At 31.0% G+C, this 12,688-nt stretch overlaps 1 pseudogene; it reads right to left on the reverse strand.

Moving 5' to 3' along the window:
• Nucleotides 1–11,550: 11,550 nt before the first annotated feature.
• Nucleotides 11,551–11,649, reverse strand: LOC138804763 (U6 spliceosomal RNA; annotated as a pseudogene).
• Between the last annotated feature and the right edge of the window lie 1,039 nt (nt 11,650–12,688).

A 12,688-nucleotide genomic window follows, 5' to 3' on the forward strand; every position in this document is an offset into this window, starting at 1 on the left:
GTTTCTAAGTAAGATAGTATTTTATGTTGGTACAAGTGTTGAGATATCTGGATGATGTATATTTTGCACTGAGTTAGGCAGGAAGATATCATATAGGATAAAAATGGTAGTGACAAAATATTCCCTTGAGAAAGATTTAGGAGGCTGCCAGAAGTATGAAGAAATTCAGATAATTTTGAAGAATTGAAATGCAAGCTCACGTATGTCTCTTTAAATAAAAATTATGTAAGCGGATGGTCAAAAGAAGGGGAAGAGAAGAAACAACTGAGAGCAGATCAGTGTCCCAAGTCAGAGTATAAAAAGATATAATCTATAACTTCCAAGTTAAAAAAGAGAACAATATAATACATCCCACTTAATTTAGGAACATGCAATATATTTACTTGGCTTTTCCCTACTTTAATGCTCCAAAAATAAATGAAGATTTATCAGAAAAATTGTGTGATTTCCATTACTTCAACCTGAACACTAACTGTGATGAGCCCTCTTTTTCTCACTTTGCACTTGGAAAAATAGTCCCTAATTTCATGATGTTGTGGCTGATTACAGTCAGAGTTATGGGCTTCTACTTGTACAATTATCCCAGAATAGTTTAAAGCAGTTTTTCCCCAAGATATTCAACTACATTCTCTGAAGCAGTACTTTGAACACATCCTCACTCCTGAGCACATAATTTGAAATTTTACTTCAGCATTTCCTTGGCACATTCTACTTTGTGCCTTTGTCTTCTTTGCACATTCCTTTTGAGATCATGGTTGCTCTATTTCCATTTCATCTTTACAAACTGCTAAGAACATTGTTCCACTACCAGTTCTTGTTTGCACACACCCAGTCTATTTATCACGGTACTTTGTCCATGTTAAACAACAGGGTAGTACTCACTCTCTGAGGAGAAAAGTTCCACAGTATAACCCTATGCCTACATTCGAGGATGTAGAATTTAAAGCATTATGAGACATTATCCCATTAACAGTGATATTGGAATTGAAAGGCTCCTTAGGGGCATTTTCTTGGAACTCATTAGTTTTCCTAGGAGAAATATAAATATCCACAAAATATGGAGCTAATTAGTAAGTATCTGAATTAACACTAGATCCTAGATGTTTTGTTAGTACAAGTCAAAACTGTGTTTTTGTTACATCAGAATCCTTTCCCACTTGCCAATGTGTATGAAAAAATAAAAGAAAGGCATCAACACAAAATGTCTAATCTTTTTAGGCATTTAATCTTAGTGGTGAGGGTAATGTCAACTCTTCCATTCAATAAAAACTTGAAGGTTATAAGAGCACTTCCTACATATAAGAATTTGTAGCAGGTTGTTTGACAATGTTATTACAGCATGGAGATATTCCTAACAAAAATTAGATTTAAATATAGTATATGGCAGTTATGATTTGTCAATGGCTACTGAGGCATTTTTTTATTCTAAAGAAGAATCAATTCGAGGAGTCTTCAGTCACATCAGTAAAGCTGTATGTTCAACCTAATACTTGGTGCTAATTGTCCTACATTTATAATGATTAGGTTGATAAGATATCCAAACATATCTAAAGACATTTCAATAAAATACCAAACTGGTGTGGATACATGGGTCACTTCTTGGAACTGTAGTACAAATTAGGCTTGCCTGTGCTGTAGTTCAATCTTTATTCACCTGGCTAAACAAAGTCTTCAAAAATATTCACAGAATACCTCTAAGTAGTTAATGAGAGTTATATCTGTATAATTTTTCTAAGGTCAGGATAAAAGCATTTGTTCCCTCCATTTAAAATCAACAGGATCTGTTGAATTCATGGATCCAGATTTTCATGTCATATCTCAAAATTGTATCAATATGACTTTCACCAAAACACTGTTCTTTTTTAACTTGTCTATGTCTTTTATTTTCAAATACAAATAGCATATTTCCTTCAATACCTTCCTGCAAATTCTTTCCTTCTTTTACTTCTGTAAATCTGTGTTTATTACGTTTTTGTTTCCTTATTTATCTCTTTCATCTAATCTTGTCCACACTGTTGCTCACATTGCTCACACATGTGTCAGAATTTTCCTTTTCCTCTTCCCTTTAATAATACCCCTGATTTTTATCATTTTTTTTCATATTCATGGTCGTGGATATTTTGATGATATCTAAACAGACCTATCTTTGCATCTGTTTAACATAAACTTTAGAATTTTCAGAGAGTTTTTTCCTCTAAATCCATCATTTCCACCTGTAGTCCTTATCACCAAGACTATAACTAACACAAAATGCTAGCCAGAGATGTGGATGCACTTTAGATTTCTTCTTAACCTTCTACTCCCTGCCATTAGATAAGATGAATGATGAAGATTTTCTCAGTTTCTTTCACTAATACAATTTCTATGTACTCCCTTTTATGTGCCTTATACCAGCCTGTTTCAAATACTCATCACTGATCCCCTAGTCCTAAAACAACCATTTACAAAGTATGATTTTTCCACATAATCTTTTCATATTGGTCCTCTCCATCACCAAGTTACTCTCCTTGTAAGCACACAGAGTGAAGAGCTCAGATACAAATTCCAGTATCATTATTTACTTACTACATTGACTGTTGGCCTTACATTTCTCATCTGTAAATGGAGGTAATCTACCAGAAATATTGAAGAATATATTTGTTGACTTCTGGAGCATGAAAAACGATGGGTGAAGCGTCCTTATATTTTCCACCTTAGCTTATAAATAAAGAGTCAAATTCAATTTGTTGGTATGAATTCACGAATAGTTTCATGCAGAAATAAAAATAAATTTTAACTACTGGCTCTACGGCCTGTGTCCTTTCATGGTAGCTACAGATATGTAAGTGGTATTATGTAAATTGGGTCATGTGTTTACAGCTGTACTGAAGAACATACTCTTAATATATCAATGGAAACATTGATTTTAATACTATCTATATGAGAATGTTATTTGAACTATTAACACTTAGTTGAAAACTATAGCTTAGTCCATCAAAATGTGGAAAGAAACGATTTTATTTATTAGAAAAAAATACCACCAATAAAAGTGATTACACAATAGAGAAACTGCAGGAATAATGTTAGGGTTTTTTACTGTCTGTACCTATTTATGTGATTTTATTTATTGATATTGAAACTCTCCTCTTGTTATTCTTATTGTATGTACTCCAACACTGTTTATAACTATGTATTCAATGTGGGAAATCTACCTTCAATAATGTCTAAAGTTTTTTTATTCCTTTTCAATCAGGCTACACTGTGCTCATAATCATCATCTTCATCAAAATTATTATTAGCATCATAGTGCTAATTATTGTAAGTTTGATATGTGTCTATGATTTTGCTATTATTTTTCTTTTGATTAATAATTTTAATGTTACCACTGTGCATACATCCATATTAAAATGTTGAACAAATAAAGAAACAATAAAACTAAACCATATCAGTTAGCTTGACTATGTGCTCATAACAAATTATGGAATAGATTTTTGAAGCATTGCAAATTCCTAACCAATATAAATTAACTTCCTCTTTCCCCCTCACTACACAAAAATATTTAAGAGTTTAGACAGAACTTTTTCAAGTAATATAATGTAAATGTTACTACAATATCATGTGTATATCTAAAATTCCCTTGAAAGTAATAAACTCTACTTTCTATTGAAATATTAGTTATTTTATGCTAGGAAACTTTTTGAAAAATAGACTGTATATCTTTGAAATGATAAAGGTCAAAAACAGTAGAAAAAATTTTAGAAGGAGTCTGTTATGTTTCGAATGTTATGTTTCGAATGACATACATTTTTAGAGATTATTTGTTTTCAGAAATATATACATATATCTAATTTTATTTGTAGAGAGATATACACTATGGTGAAACAAAAATCTTAAAACATAATTAAAATTAACAAATACATCTAAACAAGTGGCAGTGACTCACTCGTATAATTCAACCTCTTCTGTGTAATGAGATCTTAAAATTCAGTTTGAAACTAGCCCAGACAGAAAACTACTTGTTAGATTCTTAAAAACATAAATTAGCTCTGGGCTTCAAGTTGTTGAGTGCTGTCCTTGAGAATAAAAAGGATTAGGGACAATGCCTATGCCTTGCAAACAACAACAACTGAACTCCAACAAAATGTATCACATTAATTTCACAAAAGCATCTTTTAACTGCTGTGGACATTTCTTAGAAACATGAATACAGGCCCCTGGAAAATGTTAAGTAAAAAGTAAAGAATATTTACATCTATGTTAAAGACGTGAATATTTAGTTTGTTTAAGATATTTAGGTAATGATTAGGAATTAAATATAATGATACATAGGTACTATATTGGGAATGGTCTTTTATTCTATTTTGCGATAGTTATAAGATGATATTTGTAATGATTATATAAAATTACTCTTGATCGTATTTGAATTATAATAAATAATAAACTTTTTTGAATGTTTCCAAAGGAAAGGAGTATGAATACTTATATGATTTCAAAACAATCAAGAAAGTTTTTCCAATGCTGGTTTGATCTAAGACTATATTTGTTTTCTTATTCTAATTGTCATATGTTTGTAGAAATTAAAATTCCAAAAATTCAATGGATGTTGTCATTCAGGAACATCTTCTTAGATACTAATATTGGAGTCCTTTAAGTGGAATTGTTTTATTTCATTTGTTATTTTCACAAATAAATCAAGATGATTGTGTATTTTGTTTCTTTTCACTGCTATTGGCTCTTATCATGAGAATATTTTTTTCCCTAGCAAAGTAGAGAAAAACAATTGGATTGAGCAAGTAACATATGGCTTTCATAAAATGCAGATGCATAGACTCTGTGTTCTGTCATTTACCAAATTTTCATCCAGAAAAGGTTATCAATTATTTATAAGTGATGCATAATTCCTAGGTATTCCAGTTATCACGTACACTTTTTGATTGAGTTATCTCTGTATAAACTCAAAATAAACAGACAAAAACCTCAAAATAGACAGACATTATATCTTTGTTTAAAAAGCTGTAGTTTACAAAGTTTTTAAGCCAACACCAAAAACATCTTTTTAGATATTCTGCATTTTGTGTGGAGTATTTTTTTAAAAAGTTTCTTTTTTGCTGACATGTAATTCACTTGCAATATATTATCTCCATGTATTGTATACATTTTAGTGCTTTGGAAGTGAATTGTACAGTCATAGGTTTTCCAAGCCTAATTTTCACAAACTTGCATTTCTTCAAATAGAAATACTGTAAATTTTAGAACAGACATTAAAATAGATATGAAATTCAGTTACAGGAATTTGTCCAGCATACCTCCTCTATAGTGTGTCTTTTCAAAATTTGTTTTTGGGGATTATTTCTAGGGTCTCACACATACTATTCACGTGCAATGTCAATAAACTACATTCCCTGTCCAAACAAGTTTTTTACTTCTCTTTAATATATACATAGAAGTGTAATAAATAGATCCTATAAATTCTCTTTGACATTTTTAAAACTTGCTTGATATAATGATTGTAGTATTGTACAAATTGATTTGCTATCTGGAGTATATCAATTTCTCCACAATTGTACTACAATATTTTGTGTAATCTTTTTATATTATGGTCATACTAGTGAGTTTTCATTGGATTTATTCTTAGATACTAAAGAGGAACTTATTTCATTTGCTCCTCCTATTGACTATCAATTTACATATGTTCTTTAAAGAAATACTCTATTCGAGAAAAATTTATATAGAATTAGAAGATATAAAAATACTTAGACTCAAAATGATTGTAGCATTAACATTGTAGTATTAACAAATATGTCTCCTATATCTGTTGGATATGTTTTCATTTGTTATATTGTCCTGTGAATTATGAAAGTTTATCAGTTGATATTATCCAGTTTATCCTTGCTTTTATTTACCAACTAATGCTTTCCTTGTCATTTTTTGAAACTTTTACTGATCCAATGTCATGAATTTTTACATTTATATTTTGTAGGTTTTTACATCTCACATTTAGTTTTATAATATTTGTTTTTATTTTTGTATAAGGATTGAGGTAGTAGTCTAAGAATGTTTTTTAATCTGGGAGGCAATAGTGACAATACACCGATTAAAGATTCTATTTTTATTTCATAAAGTCATGGCATTCTTTTAAAAAATATACAGACCATAGAACTGAGAATTTTTGTATTGTGAAAATACTGGACAGAAGGGTTACAATTACATAATAGTATTAACCAAAGCATGCTATTTGCAGAGGAATATTTAAACGGTGTAATTTCTTATAAAATTGAACTTTAAATTCAAGGAAATGAATACCAGGAAACTTTCACTTGGAAGAAGTGAGAGAAAGTCAAAGGGAAGGAATAAAGAGCTATGGAGGAAGAGAGGGAAGGTATAATATTCAATGCAGATAGTAGGCAACTAGAAAAAATGAAAGTGGGGTGAGGTTTGGAAGTGTGTGGGTAAGTTATGTAAATATCCATTGTACTTATAAATTGATTTGTGGAATAGAAATTCTTTTGACCAACTATTTAATAAAAATATAATTAAAATCAATGGAGACATCTGATCTTAAACTGCATTCTCTTAAACCATGAGTCAATATGATAGTCTCCTACTCAGAAATATTATTTGCAGGTATTTTCATCAGAATGACAGAAAAGTGACCAATGCAATGAATATCAATACATCACACTGTGTATTCTAAATAGACACAATATAAAAATCAGAGTAAAATGTTAGAATTCATTTCATGATAAAATAACAGGTAGAAAGTATCAAATGCTGATTGTTTTTCCAAGTACTTTACCATTGGTATCTAATTTAATCCTCACAATATTCCCATAAAGTGGATCTGCTTCTATTCTTAATTCTCAGATGATGATACTGAAGTCTTCAGAGTTGTAATTATTAGTACAACATGTACACATGGTAAGAGTTAGCCTGTGGCCCATCTCCCGCTGTATCAAATAACCTCATTTTATTTTATGACTAAAATACCAGAACTTAGTCTACTAATTCTAGGAAAATTTCCCAAAATTAGTGTGTACACTCTAATAATATTTCACTTTATCTTTGTTAGAAAATAGGTAGCTTTAATATGAAAGCTCCAAGTTGATAATCAATTTACACTTCCCTGTTGAAAGGAACTGCTAAAGTATAACATTCATGATTTCTAAATCTGCTTGGGGACCCCATCTCTGTTTAACACAGTCTTACTGATAGAATGACCTGCCCAATTCTTGATGGAAACAGACTGCAGGTATGATGGACCAATCATTTCCACATTGTAGCTCACCTAAGTTGTTTAGCAAGAGAAGTATTTGATTGCTTTTGATGTGCAACATTTTGAGAGAAATGTACTACTTTAAAATGTTATTAAAGCAAGACTGATATAAAAATCACTTTTGACCCCATATAAATATTTTACCTTTCATATACCCAATAACGCACTCTCTCCTATCATTAATGCTAGGAACGAGAAGTTAAAAATCATAGATACCAAGACCTAAGCATGAATTAAAGCGTCTCCAACTTGTGAATACAATTGGTTTAAAAAGTCATCAATACTAAATTTTTAAAAATTTCTTATGATACTGAAGTTTGAATTATAAACTATTAACACTTGAAAATAACTCATTTTCTTGGGAGTAGTACACAATACACAAGATTAATCTTAATCATTTTAAAAGTCTTTATTTATACCAAAAATTCACTCATTTAAATACAAAGATTCTAAAAAGAACTGAAGTACAGACACACAAAGAAAATAATTTAACTGCATCATCTACATTCAGAGGACTGTGTTAATAGACAACAAAGTTATACTAATAATTAATTAGCTTACCAAATTCACTTACATTCTTTTATTCTATTTCATTTAGTTTCATAAAAACTAGATTTTCATAAAATGATGCATAAAAGCCTATATACCCACTTACATTTTCAGATCTTGACAATATTTATTTCAGAAATGTCTTTAGCTTTGTAGTCAATGAACTGAAATAATTCTAAAATATTTAAAGGCTTTTCAGAAATTGCAAGACTCACTCTGGAATGTTATTTATATTGAAAAAGATATTCGAAAAGCCTTATTTGTTAAGTTGCGATAATTACTCCCACAAAAGAGCCATTAGTGAAGATCCCTTTGCATGTACAAAACAACTTCAAATACATCCATTATCTGGAGACGACACATGCTTTTTGTTTGTTTGTTTTTGAAAGGAATATCTAACAAACTTATGAACAATACCAATTTTCAGTCAATATCATGGGATATTCAAACGTAAAATTTTGGAGTTGATTATCTCTTAGTGAAAATAGATATCATCTTATAAAGAAAGTTATTTTCAACAGAAAGCCAGAGTTTATCCACCTTGTGTTTCACGGGAATAACCAGAGAGTAATACCTGTTTGGTTAAGTCGGTCAAACTCACTCCATGAGCATATTTTAAAATTATAACCAATTTAAGAAGTCAAATACATATTTTGAACTGACAGTTATCTTACAGCAATAACTTACTATCTAATTATGTCTGTATCTTCTTTCCTAGCATATAATAAGAGCTAAAGCTGTCTTTTTTGTCGAACTTAATGTAAATGATTTGATTCTGATGATGTTATTATTTGAAAAATAAAGTGTACAGAAGGGGGGTCGAACTGAAATAACATGACAGAACAATGATAAATAAAAACATTACAACAGAGTTAGCTCTTTTCAGTCCCACCTTGTCCACATTGGCAAGCAACATTGCAACAGCACATGCACACATACACACATGCACACATGTGCACACATGTACACACACATATACATACATGCTAAATTCAGGGTTTATTGTACAAAAAAGTTCAAATAAAATATTAGTGATTAGTACAAATGATAATTTGCCTCACTAAAAAATAATACACAATCCAGTCACCATGGGTTTTACGTTTTACTTGTCTATCCACATGTGACCACTTAATTTATTTTTAATTAATTAACTAATTCATTCATTCATTAGTTTGGTGCTAATAATAGGGCTTGAACTCAGGGCCCGGCTCTGTCCCAGAAATTGGTATTTTTTTGTTTCAATTTTCTCAAGGCTAGCATTTTACTGCTTGTACCACAGCTCCATTTCTAGCTTTTGTTGGTTTCTTTCAAATCAGAATCAAATGGCCTTTTTTTTTGGTTTCGTCTGGTTTCAAACCACAATCCCCAGACTTCATCTTTCTGATTAGCTAGGATTAATGACATGAGCTATTAGTGTGGCTTATACTTTTTCCTCTGTACTTATCTAATCCACATACTTAGATAGTAATCTAAAACTGAGTATAGAAGCAATTTGTACAGTGATGAAATTGTCCTGTCAAAATTTCTTCTTAAGACCATACACAAAAAATGCCATGATTTAATATAAGAGAACTCATTATTGGACATACGAGCTTGAAGTGCTTTCTAATAGATTCATTATTTATTGTTACCCAACATTAGAAAAAATGTATAATGCAGTAAAATAGAAGTCCTTTGCATGGCCATTAAAGAAACTTGTTTTCATCTATAAAAGTAGGCCTGTCTATTGTCTTCATGTGGTTTCTAGGATTGATGGTGCTTAATAAGAAGTCAAAATGTATTAGTAGTACTTTGCTATCAATTAAATCTCACTTTTTCTTCTTGGAGAATATAATTATCAAAGCAATAGTTGAGAATCTGCAAGGAATAGTTAAGAATCATGCTTCCAGTGCAAGTGGTTCACCACTAAGTAATCCTCGATACCATTTTCCCCAAAGATTTGTCACAGATATAATTGGCTTGCCTTCTCTTGCTGCATGGACCTATTCCTTCATTCTACAGGAAAAGTGTGATTCAACTGATTTCATTCAGAACTGTTCCTACAATTATCAAGGATTTAGATTCTTGTCTGCAATTTGGTCAAAGCTACTTCTCTTTATGTAGACTGCTATAAATGTATTTACTAATTTCAAGTAAATACATAAATTCTATTTCCATCTTTTTCAAAACATAAAATTCTGCGTGCTCTATAAATTGATCAGAGACATGCATTTTTTCTCATTCCTAGAATAAGCTGCACATGAAGACACCACTGGTCCATATTTTCAGTCTGTATCTTTGAATACGGAGGAACATCTTTCCTCTTCTCTCCATCAATTCCCTACTCTACAGTTAGAATAATTTTGAATAGTAAAAATGGAAAAAGAGAAAATAAATCATAGTGAAAAAACAGATGCAGAAAATTCACTGGATTTTGCTGAACATTTCAACTAACATGAACTATTAGGGAAATACATGAACACATCATTCCCACTGGCACTCAAAGTCTCTGGTTAGGCAATTGTCATGAAAATGAGGAACATGATGAACAAGTGAGGAATGGTATCAATTGCAAGAAAAAAATGGAGAAGGATCCAAGCAAATTTCTTCTTTGGGCTGCTGAAAATAATCTGCTTACTACAGTGCAGGGACTACTTTCCAAAAAGGCCACTCATGTGAATACTAGGTATGAAGATGAGTATAACCATCTTCATCAGGAAGCCTACAGGGGATACTTAGACATTTTCCATGAGTTGGTGGCTCAATCGGCAGATATTCTTGCAATAACTGTAGATGGCTGGACACCCCTGCACAGTGCTTTTACGTGGAATAATACCAGAGTGGCTGTTTTCTTACTTCATCATTATCCAGATACCAATTCCCAAACTAAAGGCCTCTTGACCCCCTTTCATCTTGCTGCTGGGAGTAGAGACAGCAAAAACACGTTGGATCTCCATCTGTTGAACCATTATGTCAAATCAGGTCTGAAGAATAAGTTGGAAGAAACTGCATTTGATATTGCCAAAAGGATCAGTATATATCACTACCTCTTTGAAGTTTTGGAAGGCGGTAAAATTGCTCTTCTAAGTCACCATGGTTCGGTTAAGTTTCTTAAATTTCATAAATTGCATTCCATTCTTTGTGTCCATGAAAAATATTTTCACAATCAAAATAACAACAATATCTTACTGTAACAATTTATGGATTCCATATGAATTGCCTGACTTTGATGTCAAAATGTATTCAAAAGAGATTTGTATACATCTATAATGGTTTCTGGAGAGTTTGTGCTTTTTTTAATAAGAAATAATTTTAACTTATCTGTTGAAATGAGTAGTATAGAAACTGAACATATTTCTGGTGTTTGTCTGAAAAAGTATATTTTTAAAATATTCTATCTTCTATGTTTGTATAATGTCCATAATCTATTTTATTCTCTCATAGATATAATACTTGGAATTCTACATTGTTTTATAACATTTAGGCTCATTAATAAATGTGTCTTTTCAGATTGCATTCGATATAGAAACAGTGTAAGATTCCTTTTTTCCTAGGTCCTTATATTATATTTCTTTTGGATAAAATGGTAATGTTGTCTAATTTCAAAAGTTTTTTAAATATTATGCTATGTAAAGACTTCACTAATTTGAAGATTTAGTACACTGATGTGAAAATAACTTTTAATTATATGAATTACATGTATTATTACACTTGTAATTTTGTAATCAACTTTTTAATAACTGTTTTTCATTTCTTGCATCTGAAGAATGAAAAATATGGAATACTTCACAAATTTTCATATCATCCTGTGCAATTGCCATGTTAATCTCTGTATTGTTGCAATTTGGGTATACGTGCTGCTGAAGCATGTAGTGTCTTCTAAATTGAAGTATGCAATTTAATGATGCAATCTTTATACAGGCTTATATCCTTGGGTGCCTATTTGTAACAAGGAAACCTTAATGTTCCTAACAATGGTACTGATCTTATTTCCCTAAAATTCTGTGCATAATGGAAAAAATTATATTGTTCAGACGATTGCTCACATTTTCAATTTTTTTGTCAATGACTATTTTAAGTCTTTTTCATTTTGAGGCATTTATAGCTAGGTCCAAAGGGAATGGCTTTTTGAAGTACTTATTTATCCAACTGAGTTAGCTTTGTAGAACTAATGGATTCAAAATAAGCCTTGCTTACAAGCTACTTCTAAATTCTGCAGTTGAAATTTTCCCAAATGATGTCTTACTGGCACAAATGTCTACCTGAACCTTTACTCTTCTTCCATGTAGGAATAGACCAACCAGAATATCTTATCCTAACAGCATGGATTGTCTTACTGGAACAAAACCAATCTTAGTTACACGGGATCATATATAGATGAGCATTTCAGACAAAAGTGTTCAGACTAGAAGGTAATTTATCAAAATATAATTGTTTATTATACATATCATTTCAAAAGGAGCTAAAGCCAAGAAGGTGAAAAAATTGTTCACATGCATGATTACCTAATGTCCTGGCCTATCTACCTTCCAACCAGGTAGGAACTTAAACTACTGCCTTTATATCACCAAATATTTCTATAGATCCAGAAGTCCATATGTTTCTCTTTGTTATTAGGTCTTAAATTGGTAATGACTCATCTTGCCTCCAGGCTGTAAATCTACAAATGGTAAAGCTTTAGGTCTAACTCTACCAAACACTGAGGTAGAGATAATGTAATGAAATAATACTTTAGAACAGAGCTGCCTTTGACGCCCAATCCACAACAGAACAATGCAAAACATGTGCCATTTTATTATATTATATATAGTTATATATTTTATATTTATGTGCTGATTTCATGTTTCACGTAATGAAACTTACTATAATTAATTGATAATTTGACAAATAAATTGATATTTATTCCAA

The sequence above is a fragment of the Dipodomys merriami genome, unplaced genomic scaffold (assembly GCF_024711535.1).
Source record: "Dipodomys merriami isolate MVZ:Mamm:240054 unplaced genomic scaffold, mDipMer1.0.p SCAF_371, whole genome shotgun sequence".
Taxonomy (NCBI): Eukaryota; Metazoa; Chordata; class Mammalia; order Rodentia; family Heteromyidae; genus Dipodomys; species Dipodomys merriami.